We start from the raw sequence: 19,312 nt of genomic DNA, 5'->3' as shown, positions 1-19,312 counted from the left end.
CGGTTGTTCCAATGTGATACATGTACTTTTGTGAACTTATCATTTCTGAGAACGAATGCTGTTACAGCGTGATTACCTGTAATACCACATTAATGCAATAAACGCTCAAAATGATGTCCGTCAACTTCAATGCATTTGGCAATACGTGTAACGACATTCCTCTCAACAGCGAGTAGTTCGCCTTCCGTAATGTTCGCACATGCATTAACAATGCGGTGACGCATGTTGTCAGGCGGTGTCGGTAGATCACGATAACAAATATCCTTCAACATTCCCCACAGAAAGAAATCCGGGAACATCAGATCCGGTGAACGTGCGGGCCATGGTACGGTGCTTCGACGACCAATCCAACTGTCATGAAATATGCTATTCAATACCGCTTCAACCACACGCGAGCTATGTGCCGTACATCCATCATTTTAGAAGTACATCGCCATTCTGGCATGTAGTAAAACATCTTGTAGTAACATCGGTAGAACATTACGTAGGAAATCAGCGTACATTGCACCATTTAGATTGCCATCGAAAAAATGGGGGCCAATTATCCTTCCTCCCATAATGCCGCACCATACCTTAACCCGCCAAGTTCGCTGATGTTTCACTTGTCGCAGCCATCGTGCATTTTCGGTTGCCAAATATTGCGTATTATGCCGGTTTACGTGACCGCTGTTGGTGAATGACGCTTAGTCACTAAGTAGAACGCGTGCAAAAAATCTGTCATCGGCCCGTAATTTCTCTTGTGCCCAGTGGCAGAACTGTACACGACGTTCAAAGTCGTCGCCATGCAATTCCTGGTACATAGAAATGTTGTACGAGTGCAATCGATGTTGACGTAGCATTCTCAACACCGACGTCTTTGAGATTCCCGATTCTAGCGCAATTTGTCTGCTACTGATGTGCGGATTAGACGCGACAGCAGCTAAAACACCTACTTGGGCATCATCATTTGTTGCAGGTCGTGGTTGACGTTTCACATGTGGCTGAACACTTCGTGTTTCCTTAAATAACGTAACTATCCGGCGAACGGTCCGGACACTTGGATCATATCGTCCAGGATACCGAGCAGCATACATAGCACACGCCCGTTCGGTATGTTGACCACAATACCCATACATCAACACGATATCGACCTTTTCCGCAATTGGTAAACGTTCCATTTTAACATGGGTAATGTATCACGAAGCAAATACCGCCCGCACTGGCGTAATGTTACGTGATACCACGTACTTCTACGTTTGTGACTATTACAGCGCCATCTATCACAAAGCGAAAAAAGTGGTCCAACTAAAACATTCATATTTCTTTACGTGCTACACGAATATGTAATAACAAATGGGGGTTCCTATTTAAAAAAACGCAGTTGAAATCCGTTTGACCTATGGCAGTGTCATCTAGCGGGCCAACAACCATAGCGCCATCTGGTTTCACCCTTCAAGCTAGACGAGTTTCGTTCTTTGTAGTTTTTTCGTTTGATACTTATTTCGTGAGATATTTGGCCCGGTCACTATCAATGGACCACCCTGTATACAGGGTGTTACTAAAAGGTACGGCCAAACTTTCAGGAAACATTTCTCACACACAAAGAAAGAAAATATGTTATGTGGACATGCGTCCGGAAACGCTTACTTTCCATGATAGAGCTGATTTTATTACTTCTCTTCAAATCACATTAATCATGGAATGGAAACACACAGCAACAGAACTTACCAGCGTGATTTCAAAAACTTTGTTACCGGAAATGTTCAAAATGTCCTCCGTTGGCGAGGATACATGCATCCACCCTCCGTCGCATGGAATCCCTGATGCGCTGATGCAGCCCTGGAGAATGGCGTATTGTAGCACAGCCGTCCACAATACGAGCACGAAGAGCCTCTACACTTGGTACCGGCGTTGCGTAGACAAGAGCTTTCAAATGCCCCCATAAATGAAAGTCAAGAGGGTTGAGGTCAGGAGAGCGTGGAGGCCATGGAATTGGTCCGCCTCTAGCAATCCATCGGTCACCGAATCTGTTGTTGAGAAGCGTACGAACACTTCGACTTAAATGTGCAGGAGCTCCATCGTGCATGAACCACATGTTGTGTCGTACTCGTAAAGGCACATGTTCTAGCAGCACAGGTAGAGTATCCCGTATGAAACCATGGCGGTGAATCGAGGAAGTACAGTACATACTGACGAAACTCAAATGAGTTCTAACATGGAAATTAAGCATTTCCGGGCACATGTCCACATAACATCTTTTTTTTATTTGTGTGTGAGGAATGTTTCCTGAAAGTTTGGCCGTACCTTTTTGTAACACCCTGTATAAGATTGGAGAGTGAATATATCTGTGTGTATGTGTGTGTGTGTGTGTGTGTGTGTTTATGTAAATGAGTGAAGATGACAACTGGCACGACATGTAAGAAGACTGAAGCTGGCTAATATGTTGGTAACGCACTTTGAGTGCTGTACGCTGCTATCCGATGCCCCAGTCCGGCAGGCTGTGAGAGGCGTGGGTGAGCACTGAACAAACAGCCTGAGGCGCAGTGCAGGCAGGCCTTGAGCGGTGCACGTCCCGTGGTGTGGTGTGCAGTGTGGGGCACCTGCCACGCGCACGGGCCGGGCGCATTGACCGCTGCCGCCGCCTGCACAACGTCATTCTCCGCCTACCTGCAATGCGCGGACTCTTAATTAGCAACGCGCCTCCATTATCATGCGAGTCACCTCACACCACTCCACTGACGAACCTACCTCGTTGCAACAACTAGTGCTTCTGTAGACTGCCGGACAGTTGCGATTGCGGACATTTACTGTCGGCGTGGTTTGCCGGACAGTTTTTCTGTCACCCACTTGGCCATGTAGTTTGATCAGCGATCCCTCAGGCAAGGAACGCCCTTCTTCGACTCGTCGTGTCCGCTTTCTCAAATCGCCGTCTCCGCATCTTACCCGGCACACCCAGTATGAAAGGGACCTCCTTCTTATTCTTGAAATCACATTGCCAAATCAAAATACTCATACACACTCATGCTCATAAAATAAGGATAATTGCAGAATGTGGTGCCACACAACGTGGCACTACACAAAACTGGCGCTAATAGCATAGGCACTAGGGAGCACACACGACACAGATCTGTAAGTCCACAGTATTGGTGATAAGTTGAGAAAATCGTCCCGAAACACATGTGCTACAAAACGCCACTGTTTCCTGCACATGTACCCCGACATCAATATGGGATATGATCACCATGCACACGTACACAGGTCGCACAACGGGTTGGCATACTCTGGATCAGGTGGTCGAGCAGCTGCTGGGGTATAGCCTCCCATTCTTGCACCAGTGCCTGTCGGAGCTCCTGAAGTGTCGTAGGGGTTTGAAGAGGTGTAGCGATACGTCGACCGAGAGCATCTCAGACGTGCTCAATGCGGTTTAGGTCTGAAGAACAGGCAGGCCACTCCATTCGCCTGATATCTTCTGTTTCAAGGTACTCCTCCACGACGGCAGCTCGGGGCCGGGGGGCGGCGTGCGTTTATCATCCATCAGGAGGAAGATGGGACCCACTGCACCCCTGAAAAGGCGGGAATACTGGTGCAAAATGACGTCCCGATACACCTGGCCTGTTACAGACATGTAGGGGTGTACGTGCACCAATCATAATCCCGTCGCACACCATCAAAGCACGACCTCCGTACAGGTCCCCTTCAAGGACATTAAGGGGTTGGTATCTGGTTCCTGGTTCATGCCAGATGAAAACCCGTCGAGAATCACTGTTCAGACTGTACCTGAACTCGTCCGTGAACATAACCTGGGACCACTGTTCCAATGACCATATACTGTGTTCTTGGCACCAGGCTTTACGGGCTCTCCTGTGACCAGGGGTCAGTGGAATGCACCTTGCAGGTCTCGGGGCGAATAAACCACGCTTGTTCAGTCGTCTGTAGACTGTGTGTCTGGGGACAACTGTTCCAGTGGCTGTGGTAAGGTCCCGTGCAAGGCTACCTGCAGTACTCCGTGGCTGTCTGAGGGAACTGATGGTGAGATATCAGTGTTCTTGTGGTGTTGTACACTGTGGACGTTCCGTACTGTAGCGCCTGGACACGTTTCCTGTCTGCTGGAATCGTTGCCATAATCTTGAAATCACACTTTGTTGTGGCACCCGGAGGGCCCGTGCTACGACCTGCTGTGTTTCACGAGCCCCCAGTCGCCTTAGTATTCTACCCCTCATAACGCCATCAATATGTGTTCTTTGAGCTATTTTCAACACACAGTCACCATTAGCACGACTGAAAACGCCTGCGCACTTATTCGCTGCACCGTTCTCTGACATACACCAACACACCTCTGCTGTGAACGCCACCGTGCGATGATCGCAGGTCAAATGCACAGCATGGTCATACCCCGAGGTGATTTAAACCCGCAAACGCCGAGCGGTTCTATGCGCTTCAGTCTGGGACCGCGCGACGGCTCCGGTCGCAGGTTCGAATCCTGCCTCGGGCATGGATGTGTGTGATGTCCTTAGGTTAGTTAGGTTTAAATAGTTCTAAGCTCTAGGGGACTCATGACCTCAGATGTTAAGTCCCACAGTGCTCAGAGCCATTTGAACCATTAAACCCGCAAACCACCCACCAGAGCGTTGTTTCATCATCCTTAATTTATGAGTATGAGTGTAGATGGATCGTAGATGTTGTAATTGCAACTAATACCAACATATTTCCAACCACCGTCCCATTGTACCGAATTTGAAGGCTACTTCTCAATATACAGGAGTCGAAATATTTAGAACTTTTGGGAACTCTTTACTGTAGTTTTGTTTTACATGCTGTCGATGTTCGTAGCTTAGATCCTTTTAATAAAAGAGACCTTTGTCGGAATATTAAGCCGTGTGTCCAGAAAGTTAATACAAGAAAAGTTTCACCAGAAGATGTGAAAATTTTGGTAACCACTTGGTCAGGTCCAAGTTAATCTACTGCACGGTTACTGGTTACACGGCGCAGCACAGCATCGTGCTCTTTCAGCTTTACGTTCCGGTATGAAGAGCGCTGAGATCAAGATCACAGGAAAGTGCCAAATATCAGCTAATTCCGCAAGGCTACCAGAATGTTGGAAGTATGGTTAGACAGAGATCAATAGAGCAAATGGTAGAGTAGTCTTCAATGATGTCAGCAATTTTTCCCTGTGTGTTTAAAAAAGGAGTGAATTAATTTCGCTCATTTAAATATTCATTGTAGTCAGATACACATTCATGATCAGTCTGTTTCGTTTGTATATTCAACACACGAGCTTAAATCATCAGTCTTAGTCATATGTGCCTTTGTAGTCAGAATCAGCCAGATGTCTTCTCTGTTCAACATTAGTCAGATGAGCCAATTTATCAATGTTAACCGGTTACAACAGCGAACGCAAAGAAACGTTTCAATATGCTAAAGAGAACTAAGGCCGTTAGGTCAGACTAGAAGGCCAGACAAGCACCTTCGCTTGCTTGAAGTATTCATGAAACCAGTTTGATATTAAATGTAATAGTACTGTACTGACCGCATTTATTTCGATAATGTTTTATTAGGCAGCCAGTTCCGACGTTGCTGTCACATCTTCAGTCCTGTAGCACTAATGACACAGAGTATGTGACAGAGTTACTAACGAATTTTGGATATCTACGGAACCAGATACGAGCATTGGTCTCTTGTCTTACACGTGCACGATTGGCACTTGGCATCATTTGTGCTACAGGCCTGAAGATGACGTGATTGGAGCGTCGAAACTGGTTCCCTAATAAAACAGTATCGAGAAAACGGCAGTCGGTACAGTGTTATTAAATTCCATCGATCAGCCGCTGTCACACGCTCTTAAACCCAAAACGGAGTTACGTTTACTCAACATGATACTGGTCAACGTCAATGACAGGGGTCGTATGTGGGAGCCATATCTTCCTGAACCCACAGATCTCCCGAGCATTGCTATAGACAAAAGCACAGATGCAAACTATCATCTAGTTCTTTCAACACATTGTGAAAGATGATAAACGCTCAGTGGTTCCACACCATCTCATGCCGACAGCGTCAGCTGCTGGTGATCTAGTGGCTAGCGTTGCTATCTCTGGATCACGGGGTCCCGCGCTCGATTCTCAGCCGGGTATTTTCTCTGCCCGGGGCTGGGTGTTTGTGTTGTCCTCGTCATTTCATCATCATTTGTGACGGTGGCTAGAGCGGACTGTGAAAAAATTGGGCTGTGTAACAATTGGGAGTTCGTATGGGCGCTGATGACCGCACAGTTGAGCGCCCCACAAACCAAACATCATCATCATCATCAAAATGCAAACAGCAGACATGGATACAACCACCGACTTTAGTCTCCTGACAATAGTAATCAACATGTAGTTGTCGACGCACTGACAATTTGCCATCCCCAAGTCCTAATATATGCCACGTCTCAGTTTACACGATCCTCTCCCGTGCCTCAAGTGTTTGTAACCGAGCGAGGTGGTGCAGTGGTTTCGACACTAACACACAACGTGCTGATGAAGTGTGACTCGTCTCCCGCCTTATCGTTGAGATTTAGTTCTTCTTCGCTTGTTTCCGTAAACTTAGTCGAGCGGTCTAGAGCGCTGCAGGCATGGACTGTGCGGCTGCTCACCGGCGGAGGTTCCAGTCCTCCCTCGGGCATGGGTGTGTGTGTTTGTCCTTAGGATAATTTAGATTAAGCAGTGTGTAAGCTTAGGGACCGATGACCTTAGCAGTTAAGCCCCATAAGATTTCACACACATTTGAACATTTTGAACATTTTTCCGTAAACGCTTAAGGCAATAACCGGGGTTTTGACTTTGGAAACGACATAAACTATTTCAAACTTGGTTACCTCCCTAACAAAAGCTCACGAAGACTATTTTTCACTTACATTATTACAAAAATCGAATTAACAACAGAAATTATACTATGCATAATGCACATAATGCATAAGGCGACCCTTCAGACTTTGTCGCATTCTACATATACTCACCACGAAGGCCTATGTTTCCTACTGTTAACAAAACAAAAGTGCTTCTAACCTGGCTCGAATAACGGTAATCTACGATACCTTGTGGGACAATATTCTTATCTCGTAGAAGCTGCACGGATTCTGGCCTCACTAGTCACTACCTGACAAGACAAAGGACTTGGGGCTCACTGGCCACTACGTGGTACGAAAAGTCTCAAATTCTTGTTACCACCATCTCGAGCGCATGAATCCCACTCCAGAGAGCAAGCTTGAGGAGGCCCGCCCTTCGCCCGCCCGCGCCCGGAGTTACCTGACCGACCGCCTGCCAGTGCCTCCCACTCTGCGCTGCAGCGCACGAGGCGCTCTTCATATGCCAGCCGCCAGATATAGAGCGTTGCAGCAGCAGCAGCAGCTATGCTAATTCAGTCTGCCCGCACGCTTCTCAAACTTTCGTAACAGGTTAGTATTACAGCGCAGTTTAATCCAGAGTCTGCCGTTCCGAAGCATCGTTGTGAGTAAAGGCATATCGCTTTGCCGGCTGGTTTGGCCGACTTTCCTGAGTTTGGAGATGCTACTTCTCTTTCATATAGCTCCTCAATTGACTTCACGAGGGTCAGGGCAACCGTACCAGTCCTCCCACAAAGAAAAATCCTTGGCAGTACCGGGAATGGAACACGGGTGCTCCACATGACAGACATCTAAGCTGACCACTCATCTACGGAAAATGAAACAACCTACAATAACGATAGAGTGTAGTTTCCATAATGGGTAAAGTGAAAATACTTAACTATTCTTGAAACTTCCAGAATGAAAGTTTCACTCTGCAGCTGAGTGTGCGCTGATCTGAAACTTCTGGCAGATTAAAACTGTGTGCCGGACCGAGACTCGAACTCGGGACCTTCACCTTTCGTGGACAACTAGAGCACTATCCCTCGAAAAGCAAAGGTCCCGAGTTCGAGTCTCGGTCCGGCACACAGTTTCAAACTGCCAGGAAGTTCCATAACAGCGCACACTCCGCTGCAGAGTGAAAATCTGATTCTGGAAACATCCCCCGGCTGTGGCTAAGACATGTCTCCGCAATATTCTTTCTTATAGGAGTGCTAGTTCTGCATGGTTCGCAGGAGAGCTTCTGTTAAGTTTGGAAGGTAGGAGACGAGGTACTGGCAGAAGTAAATCTGTGAGGGCAGGGCGTGAGTCGTGCTTGGGTAGATCCGATGGTAGAGCACTTGCCCGCGAAAGGCAAAGGTCCCAAGTTCGAGTCTCGGTCCGGCACACAGTTTTAATCTGCCAGGAAGTTTTATTTCTGAAACTACTTCCCTTCTTTGCAACGAAATGAGAGGCACTTTGTTTTTCGCCATACGCTTTTCGCTTCCTTTATCAGTGAAGCGTCTTCAGGGGCGATTCCTGATGTTGTTCATTCTAGTGTGTCGTGCTGGAGATGTATTTATTTGATCTGCGTCCTCTGGATGGCAGATTTTTGGGCGTTTTTTCTCCACATATATTTCAACACTTTACTTCCACATTTCATTGGGTGCTGAATGACATACATTCAGTACACACAGTACGAAAGCGACACGCCAAAGTTAATGTGTGATTGGGATTACATAAAGATGGTGTGACTAGGAGTCTGCAGTGACAGGGCACACCTATCTCGACGTGTTGGGGAAGTGTGCAGTTCCACGGATGTCTCCCGTCGTTTCCAAGCAGGCTGGTGCTCCTGTCTACTATCTACATCTACATCTACATCCATACTCCGCAAGCCACCTGACGGTGTGTGGCGGAGGGTACCCTGAGTACCTCTATCGGTTCTCCCTTCTATTCCAGTCTCGTATTGTTCGTGGAAAGAAGGATTGTCGGTATGCTTTTGTGTGGGTTCTAATCCCTCATGGTCTCTTCGCGAGATATACGTAGGACGGAGTAATATACGGCTTGACTCTTCGGTGAAGGTATGTTCTCGAAACTTTAACAAAAGCCCGTACCGAGCTACTGAGCGTCTCTCCTGCAGAGTCTTCCACTGGAGTTTATCTATCATCTCCGTAACGCTTTCGCGATTACTAAATGATCCAGTAACGAAGCCCGCTGCTCTCCGTTGGATCTTCTACATCTCTTCTATCAAACCTATCTGGTACGGATCCCACTCTGCTGAGCAGTATTCAAGCAGTGGGCGAACAAGCGTACGGTAACCGACTTCCTTTGTTTTCGGATTGCATTTCCTTAGGATTCTTCCAATGAATCTCAGTCTGGCATCTGCTTTACCGACGATCAACTTTATATGACCATTCCATTTTAAATCATTCATAATGCGTACTCCCAGATAATTTATGGAATTAACTGCTTCCAGTTGCTGACCTGCTATTTTGTAGCTAAATGATAAGGGATCTATCTTTCTATGTATTCGCAGCACTTTACACTTGTCTACATTGATATTGAATTGCCATTCCCTGCACCATGCGTCAATTCGCTGCAGATCCTCCTTCATTTCAGTACAAATTTCCATTGTTACAACCTCTCGATACACCACAGTATCATCCGCAAAAAGCCCCAGTGAACTTCCGATGTCATCCACAAGGTCATTTATGTATATTGTGAATAGCAACGGTCCTATGACACTCCCCTGCGGCACACCTGAAATCACTTTTACTTCGGAAGACTTCTCTCCATTGAGAATGACATTCTGCGTTCTGTTATCTGGGAACTCTTCAATCCAATCACACAATTGGTCTGATAGTCCATATGCCCTTACTTTGTTCATTAAACGACTGTGTGGAACTGTATCGAACGCCTTGCGGAAGTCAAGAAACACGGCATCTACCTGTGAACCCGTGTCTATGGCCCTCTGACCCTCGTGGACGAATACCGCGAGCTGGGTTTCACACGACCGTCTTTTTCGAAACCCATGATGATTCCTACAGAGTAGATTTCTAGTCTCCAGAAAAGTCATTATACTAGAACATAATATATCAAGGGGATGCTACCACCTTTCCCCCGAGCTTTGGATCTTGAGGGGGCCAGGAGGGAGGGGGAGCTCTGTCTCACGATCTGACTCCCCTGGATGCTGGATTTCAGTGCATGGGGGTTTTCAACGACACTGTTTACAGAACAAAGGTTCGAGATTTGTGACGGTGTATCTGCGCCATAGTAAAGACCGTAAAACCTGTCATCCTTACGAACATGTGCCGAGAAGCTTAGTACCGTTTCGAGAACTGCTGCAACACACATAAAAATGTTTCACTTCCTGCTTGCATTGTTGGACAGATAAAGTTATATACCTTAAGAGACACTGAAATATCAACAAATGTTTTTGTATACCTCCAGCCCGCACCATAATTTTTTTTTCATCTTATTTCTTACCTCTGTAAACACGTTCTTACCTGGTATACTATAATTATAGACATCAACGCCTGTTTAACAGACTTTACTTCTTTAGTGTCAACATTTCTTGCATATTTTCAAAATTATAATATAAATTCTCACAGATACGTGGTTCAAGACTTGGAGGAACCATCAGCAATGTCTAGTTAACTACAGTTATTACTTCATTCAACACAACCAGGAGATATGATACATATCCCTGGAGCACTTATCTTCCGCAACGGATATCTCGCATACGACTCTAGGGCAACAGTATATCTAACCCATCTTTGTTCGATCATGGAATGCAAAACACTGCAGCAACTCGTATCATTACTCCTCAAGATTACACCAAGTAGATGGGAGCACTCGACTACTCTCCCCACGTCGACCCATAATTGTCGTACAAGAAGTAGCTGTGTGCTATGACGAGTACGTGGCCCATTAACAACCTTTTATTAATGGATAAATTCATTTAGACGTGGTTGTATGAACACTACAGATGTGGCTAGCTCGGATTCCCATTTAGGTTTCTTGCGAAAAAAGTAGATGAAATCATAATTTCGTATCGAAGATGGTCGCGATAAAATCCCTGACACGCTTGAGATGACAGTAAACTTACATCAGTGGTTGGCTAAGGGTACTCATTGGGAAATGGTAAACAGTTACCTGTGATCATGTTTCAGAAATTATAACAAAGTTACGGGAATGACGCAAATCTTAGGCATGAGATGACCTTTTTAATAAACATATTCCGATACATAAAACTTCCATTTTTTCACATTTCTGCTTTCACCTAATAGATTTAATATCTAATCCAACACATCGGTGTATTGCTTATTACTATTTACTGGTGTTTGATTGTCGTCATACACATATTCACCACCCCATAGCAAACTCAACTCAACGTTTAATGTTATTCTTGTCATTAATGTCACTGTCTTGGGCGAATATAGTGGAAAGATAATATGATGCACAAAAGAATTATTCGCCCAAAAATATAACATAAAAAAAATTGCACCACCCTGATTCCCAGAACTACTGACGACAGACGTTGTCTGTGAATATTTTATCACAGACACAATCCTTTTGCTGGTCAAAGATGTCACTAAACCCGCCCAAAGATGTAAACAACCACGCATGAGCAGTGCCTATTAGACGGAGGGGGTCCGACAACCGATCAGTTCCAGTCATTCTACCCGGAAGGAGGTACACGGCACTTGTTGTCTGTAGTTCAATCATGCCTCCACGGTCAATACCGCGGTTCGATCGCGTCCGCATTGTGAGTCTGTCTCAGGAAGGGCTCTCAACAAGATAAGAATCCAGGCATCTCGAAGTTAACCAAAGCGATATTGTTCGGACATGGAGGATATACAGAGAGACGCTCAAGGGCTGCTACTGCAGTGGATGGCCGCTACCTACGGATTATGGCTCGGAGGAACCCTGACAGAAACGCCACCAAGTTGAATAATGCTTTTCATGCAGCCACAGGATGTCGTGTTACGACTCAAACTGTGCGCAATAAGCTGCATGAATCGCAACTTCACTCCCGGCCTCCATGGTGAGGTCCATCTTTGGAAGTGACCCAATGCAGCGCGGTACAGATGAGCCCAGCAACAAGTCGAATGGACCGCTCAGGATTAGCCTCACGTTCTCTTCACCGATGCGTATCACATATGCCTTCAACCAGACAATCGTCGGAGGCAGCCCGGTCAGGACGAACGCCTTAGACATACTGTCCAGCGAGTGCAGCAATGTGGAGGTTCACTGCTGGTTTGGGGCGGCATTTTGTGTGGCCGACCTACACCGCTGGTGGTCATGGAAGGCGCCGTAACGGCTGTACGATACGTGAATGTCATCCCCCGACCGATAGTGCAACCATATCGGCAACATACTGGCGAGACATTCGTCTTTATGGACGACAATTCGCGCCACCATCGTGCACACCTTGTGAATGACTTCCTTCACGATAACGACATCGCTCGACTAGAAAAATTGTTCAAATGGCTCTCAGCACTATGGGACTTAACATCTCAGGTCATCAGTCCCCTAGAACTTAGAACTACTGAAACCTAACTAACCTAAGGACATCACACACATCCATGCCCGAGGCAGGATTCGAACCTGCGACCGTAGGGGTCGCGCGATTCCAGACTGAAGCGCGTAGAACCGCTCGGCCACCAGCGGCCGGCTCTCGACTAGAGTGACCAGCATGTTATCGAGACATGAACCCTGTCGAACATGTGTGGGATAGATTGAAAAGGGCTGTTTATGAACGACGTGAGCCTCCAAGCACTCTGAAGGATGAACGCCGAACCGCAGTTGAAGTGTGGGACAACCTGGACCAACAGTTCCTTGATTAACTTGTGGATAGTATGCCACAACGAATGCAGGCATGCATCAATACAAGAGGACGTTTTATTGGGTGTTAGAGGTATTGGTGTGTACAACAATCTGGACCACCACCTCTGAAGGTTTCGCTGTATGGTGGTACAACACGCAATGTGTGGTTCCAATTTTCTGTACAGGTTCCGGAACTCTCGGAACCGAGGTGATACAAAACCTTTTTGATGTGTGTAATTAAGAAAGCAATGAAAAACTGAAACCAGGATGGCAGAACGCGGATTTGAACGTCCAATTCGATGACGAGTGCGGAGTGTTACGCGCTGTGCATGGTCGCTCGTCGCTCGATTTGCGAGGCTTAATTATCTGCTTTGCTGAAAGTGGATGGCTTTGCTGCTGCGTGTGGACATGTACGTTTCCACTACAGTGAACAATTCGTGCAGGAGGTCTGCATTTAATCTGTCGAACGGATACGTTTTATTTTGGTAACAAGTCATTCGGTATCACAACGCAGCATGTCCAGTAGTGATGAATCACTGCACGTACTGTGCGAGGCGTAGAGCGATAGCTTACAAGCCAGTGAAGTGAGCCAGACGCGAATAGAAGCCACCCGCCAGATTAACCAACGATCTTCCGCAGCAGCAGCTAGCCATGGTGCAGTTTTTATTCGGTTCTTTACACGCCGGCTCTTTTCTCATTTCCACCTAAGACAGGCAATAGGCTAGTAGTAAAAGCAGAATTGACACAGAACAGATGTGGTAGTATGGAAGTCTTGCAGCTCGAAGTTCTTAATTTCCTACTCGCTCTTTCCTCTATCAATTTTGTTAGTAATACTTCGGCGACCTGAATGAGACCTAGACGAAGATATAAATAAGTTTACCGGAAAAAACATTCCAAAACAAAACATAAAGCTGACGCATGACAAAGAAATTATCCGAATACGACGCAAACGCTAGATGCCAGTTTCATGTACAGACAACAAATGATTACTTTTGTATGTCCAGCCTTGTAGCAGGAGGTATCTCGGACGACGGCCGTTTACTATCATGACAAAAAATAAAAACACCTGCAGCCATTTTTATGATTTTGTTTTACCATCAGCATCGGATTAATGGAGTGCTGACACATTTCTGCATACCCAGTAATGATGGCAACTGATGGGTTATGCTTCGGGATCACATCAACCTGTACCGCAGCAGCTGTAGGTGTTTTTGTTTTTTATCACGACAAATGATTACAGTTTCAGAAAAAATTGACGATTTATTCAAGAGAAAGAGCTTCATAAATTGAGCAAGTCAATAATGCTTTACTCCACCTCTGGCCGTTATTCAGTCAGTTACTCGGCGTCGCATTGATTGGCAGAATTGTTGGAAGTCCTCCAGAGGGATATCGTGCAAAATTCTGTCCAGTTGGTGCGTTAGATCGTCAAAATCTCGAGCTGGCTGGATGGTTCAAATGGCTCTAAGCACTATGGGAGTTAACATCTGAGGTCATCAGTCCCCTAGACTTAGAACTAGTTAAACCTAACTAACCTAAGGACATCACACACATCCATGCTCGAGGCAGGATTCGAACCTGCGACCGCAGCAGCAGCGAAGTTCTGGACTGGAGCACCTAGAACCGCTCAGCCACAGCTGCCGGCCTGGCAGGATGGCCCTGGCCTTACTATGAAAAGAAACGGCACCCCAGACCATCACTTTCGGTTGTCAGACATTATCTGCATGGCAGTCGACAGTCAGGAAGGTATCCCAACGCCGCCCGGGGCGTCTCCAGACATTTCTTCGCTGGTCATCGGAACTCAGTTCGAAGCACGACTCATCAATTAAGATAATTCTGCTCCAGACAATGAGTGTCGCGGCCGAAGACGTCTGTGGCGAGGCCCTGACAGCGGTGGGACACCCACCTGAGTGTCGCCCGCCGTATGGCCCGACAACAAGAAGTGATAGTCGGGAGTGCTATTTCTTTTCGTAACGGGGCTCCTCTGATTATCATCCGTGGGACGCTTACATCACTGCTGTAGGTCGACGATGCTCTACGCCACGTTTTGTTGCTACTCATGGCAAGCTAACTGGGGCTTACATTTCAGCAACATAATGCCCCCTCCGCACACGGCGAGGGTTTCTACTGCTTGTCATCGTTCTTTCCAAACCACATCTTGGGCAGTAAGGTCGCCGGACCTCATCCCAAGTGATAAAGTTTGGAAAATTATGGAAGGGCCCTCGAATCTGGTGCCGGCCACTGTGGTCGAGCGGTTCTAGGCGCTTCAGTCCAGAACCGCGCTGCTGCTACTGTCACAGGCTCGAATCCTGCCTCGGGCATGAATGTGTGTGATGTCCTTAGGTTAGTTAGCCTTAAGTAGTTCTAAGTTGTAGGGTACTGATGACCTCAGATGTTAAGTCCCATAGTGCTTAGAGCCATTTTGAACCTCGAATCTGGTCGGGATTTTGGCGATCTAACGCGCCAGTCGGACAGAATTTGGCATGATATTCGTCAGGAGAACATCCAATAACTCCATCAATTCCAAGACGAATTACTGCTTTCGTAAGGGCGAACGTGGAGCAACGCATTGCTAACTTTCTTAATTTGTAAAGCTCTTTCACATTAATAAAAAGTCCATTCTTTTTTAAATTGTAGTCACTTATTTATCTGTGCTTGTATAATGATTTCTGTCTCATTTGAATTCCTTCGTGGCAGCCGCGCAGAGTGGCCGCTCGGTTGGATGCTCCTTGTCACGGGTTGCGGGGCCTCTCCCGCCAGAGGTTCGAATCAGTTTAAGTAGAGTGTAAGTCTCGAGACTGACGACCTCAGCAATTCACACATTTTTTTTCCTTCGTGATGCGTCGTTTTTTTCTGAGCCTATTTGTCGCCCCTTAAAAAGAGCACAATGGTCGCTTTAGAGTGCTGTGGACGGATTTGTGTCGAGGTCCGGTGAGCCGGCCAGTCTGTGGATGGTTTTTAGGCGGTTTTCCATCTGCCTCGTCAAATGCGGGCTGGTTCCCCTTATTCTGCCTCAGCTACACTATGTCAGCGATTGCTGCGCAAATAAGTTCTCCACGTACGGGTACACAACCATTACTCCACCACGCAAACATAAGGGTTACACTGGTGTGAGACGCTCCCTGGGGGGGTCCACCGGGGTCCGAACCGCACAATAACCCTGGGTTCGGTGTGGGGCGGCGGAGGGGTGAAGTGGTCGTCGTGGGGTTGCGGACTACTGCGGCTGAAGCGGGGACGGAGCCTCTCCGTCGTTTCTAGGTCCCCGGTTAACATAACATAGATGATAAAGACGTTGTACAAGACAGTTCATCGCTGACGTCAGTCACGGCAATGTTGTGCTGCAGATGTGCCTGTCAATTGTATATCAGCAGAGTATGATAGGTCGTGTGGAGACGTGACAGAATGGCAAAGAGGAGCAATCCTGTTTGGACGTTGCCATGATTGTCCCGTGAATGAAGTCTGCCGATTTCTTTGTTATAAACGGGGGCTATGTCATCTCCCGATTTACTAATTATAAACGGGGGCTATGCCACGCGTCTACCAGGAAGCATGTGCGATTGCAACAGCGTTGTTGACAGTGCTGCACGCACACCTTCCTGGTTTGACGAACAAACAGGCACCGTATTGCACCTGGCTAAATCATCCGAATTTAGTTGTACAAAAAAATGTCTGCGACTATTTTGAGCAGTAGATAAATCCTAATAACCAATATCCCCCAAATCTGGTAGGTGTACAGGCTATAATGATTAGCTTCACTCCATATGTCATACCTGAAGTAGCTGATGTGCTGTTTTCCACATCGACTTTAGGTTATCGTCGAGTGTAGAGTTTCTGTTACAATTAGCGTGATGAGTCCGGTAGGTGACTAGTTTCTGTCCGGAGTGCCTATATAATTGAAGTAGACACTACTCATGTCTGGATCTCGCAAAACAAATGAATAACGCCCCGAAAAGTAATTAATTGGAGTAAATAGTTTTATAATATTTTAGCAATAATGTCTTTACTCTGACAAGAGAGGTGAGTAGGTATCTGCTTTTCTCCTCTGGAGAATCAGACACATTTTAACGTCGTAGTAGCCGGAGGCCGCACGCGAGGCCAAATTACTAACGCGCGGCAAGCAGTGACATTCATCCCGAGGTCAGTCGCTCGAGTTCCGGTAGCATTGTATCACAGCAGGTACTTGACTGGAAAGTGAAGTTCGCACTCCACAATTCGTAGTAGCCAGTTTATGCATCATCTGCATACGTTAAATCCAAATCTCTTGCTGTGTCTTCGCATAGTCATAAAACGAACACAATTAAAAACAGTTATTTCGTTTGAAGCTGTAACGATGTTTGGATGCAGCTCTGTCTTCCACGGATGCGGAAAAGCCAGTGTCGAGTTAACTGACCTTAATAATACTACACCTTGTTTGATTAATGACGTTGACCTAAAAACTACTACAAATCAAAGTGCATCCTGTAAAAACGAACTTCTCAGGACTCGCAATGTATACAATCTCTTCAGAAGTAACCAGACACTACTATATCATGCAGAATTTGCCGCTAGGTGTCAAGACAGGCGAAATACAAACGAAGGTGGGGAGTACAGGATGGTCAGTAGAAAAGAAGTAAGAGCAGAAAGGGTCGTTTAGGAGACCCCACCGACATCGAATGTTGACTAGATATTGGATGTCGCTTTAGTAACAGACCCCTCAGGGACATTTCAGCTTATCTAAAGCATCCCAAGTCGACTGTTGCCGATGTGGCTGTGAAATGGAAATGCGGAGGAACAACCTACATAAATCAACACTCGGCAAACCTCACGTACTAACGGACAGAAAGAGTGCAGAGCTGCGGAAAGTGGTTGTAAAAAACCGTATGGAATCAGCGGAAGGAATCACTCCTGAGTTCCTAAGTGCTATTAGCAGTCTGTTTAGCACAGTCTTCTTCTTCTTCGGTAGCGCCACAGCCCTTGGTGAGCCTTGGCTTCTTCAACAATATTCCTCCACACTTCTCGGTTGTTTGCTGCTCTTTTCCATCCCAGGACTCCCATGCTGGTGATATCCATTGTTACCTCGTCGATCCATCTTCTTCTAGGTATCCCTTTTCGCCTAACTGAATGGATAACACCTTTCATCATTTTCTTTGGAATTCTATCCTCTGTCATTCTCTACAAGTGTCCTAGCCATCGTATTCGCTCAGTCCGGAACCGCGCGACTGCTACGGTCGCAGGTTCGAATCCTGCCTCCGCAGTTGAGTCCCATAGTGCTCCGAGCCAACACTTACAAAGAGGTGGGAAAAACCATGGGATAGCATCTGAGCCGGCCGCTGTGGCCGAACGGTTCTAGGCCCTTCAGTCCGGAACCGCTCTGCTGCTACGGTCGCAGGTTCGAATCCTGCCTCGGGCACGGATGTGTGTGATGTCCTTAGGTTAGTTAGGTTTAAGTAGTTCTACGTTCTAGGGAACTGATGACCTCAGATGCTAAGTCCCATAGTGCTCAGGGCCATTTGAACCATTTGATAGCATTTAATATCGTGTCGGACCTCCGTTTGCCCGGCGTAGTGCAGCAACTCGATGTGGAATCAACTCAACCAGTACTTAGAGATACTGAGTCATGCTGCTCATATAGCGGTCCATAATTGCGAAAGTCTTGCTGGTGTAGGATTTTCTGCACGGACAGACCTCTCGATTATGCCCCATATATGTTTGATGGCATTCATGTCGACGATGTGGGAGGCCAAATCACTCACTTATCTGTAATGTTTGACAAGGCGCACTGTCAGCCACAAGAATTCCATTGTTGATTGGGAACATGAAGACCATGAATGGCTGCAAATAGTTTGCAAATAGCCGAAATAACCATTTCCAGTCAATGATCGATTCAGTTGGACCAGAGGACCATGTAAACATGGCCCACACCAATATGGAGCCGCCACCGCTGAGGAGTACTGCATTATCTGTAAGAGTAAATCAAATTGTACTTCCTAACGTCTTGTCGGACCTCCACTTGCCCGGTATAGTGCAGCAACTCAAAGTGGCATGTACTCAACAAGGTGTTGGAAGTCCCGTGTGCAGAAATACTGAGCCATGCTGCCTCCATAGCCGTCCATAATTGCGAAAGTGTTGCCGGTGCAGTATTTTTGTGCACGAACTGACCTCTCGATTATGACCCATAAATGTTCGATAGAATTCATGTTGGACGATCTGGGTGTCCAAATCATTCGCTCGAACTTCAAACCAATCACGAACAGTTATGGCCCGTTGACAATGCCATTGTTTCCAGAATGAGATTTTCACTCTGTAGCGGGGTGTGCGGTGATATGAAACTTCCAGACAGATTAAAACTCTGTGCCGGACCGAGACTCGAACTCGGGACCTTTGCCTTTCGCGGGCAAGTGCTCTACCAACTGAGCTACCCCAGCACGACTCACGTCCCGTCCTCACAAAGTTTCATATCAGCGCACACTCCGCTGCAGAGTGAAAATCTCATTCTGGACACACCCCCTAGGCTGTGGCTAAGCCATGTCTCCGCAATATCCTTTCTTTCAGGAGTGCTAGTTCTGCAAGGTTCGCAGGAGAGCTTCTGTAAAGTTTGGAAGGTAGGAGGCGAAGTACTGGCAGAAGTAAAGCTATGAGGACGGGGCGTGAGTCGTGCTGGGATAGCTCAGTTGGAAGAGCACTTGCCCGCGAAAG

The 19,312-nt window shown here is 46.7% G+C and overlaps 1 protein-coding gene and 1 non-coding gene across 3 annotated transcripts in view; one reads left to right on the top strand and one right to left on the bottom strand.

The window, feature by feature from the left end:
• LOC124714372 (cytochrome P450 306a1) overlaps window positions 1-19,312 on the top strand; it is a 925,226-nt gene that overhangs the window by 717,019 nt on the left and 188,895 nt on the right. The window lies entirely within an intron of this gene.
• Trnas-cga lies at window positions 18,968-19,042 on the bottom strand. Its single transcript has one exon. It is a non-coding gene; the product is annotated as a tRNA-Ser (tRNA).

Source organism: Schistocerca piceifrons, chromosome 1 (assembly GCF_021461385.2).
Source record: "Schistocerca piceifrons isolate TAMUIC-IGC-003096 chromosome 1, iqSchPice1.1, whole genome shotgun sequence".
NCBI classification, from domain to species: Eukaryota; Metazoa; Arthropoda; class Insecta; order Orthoptera; family Acrididae; genus Schistocerca; species Schistocerca piceifrons.
The sequence above is the reverse complement of the archived record's forward strand: the minus strand, read 5'-3'. Positions and strand labels throughout refer to the sequence as shown.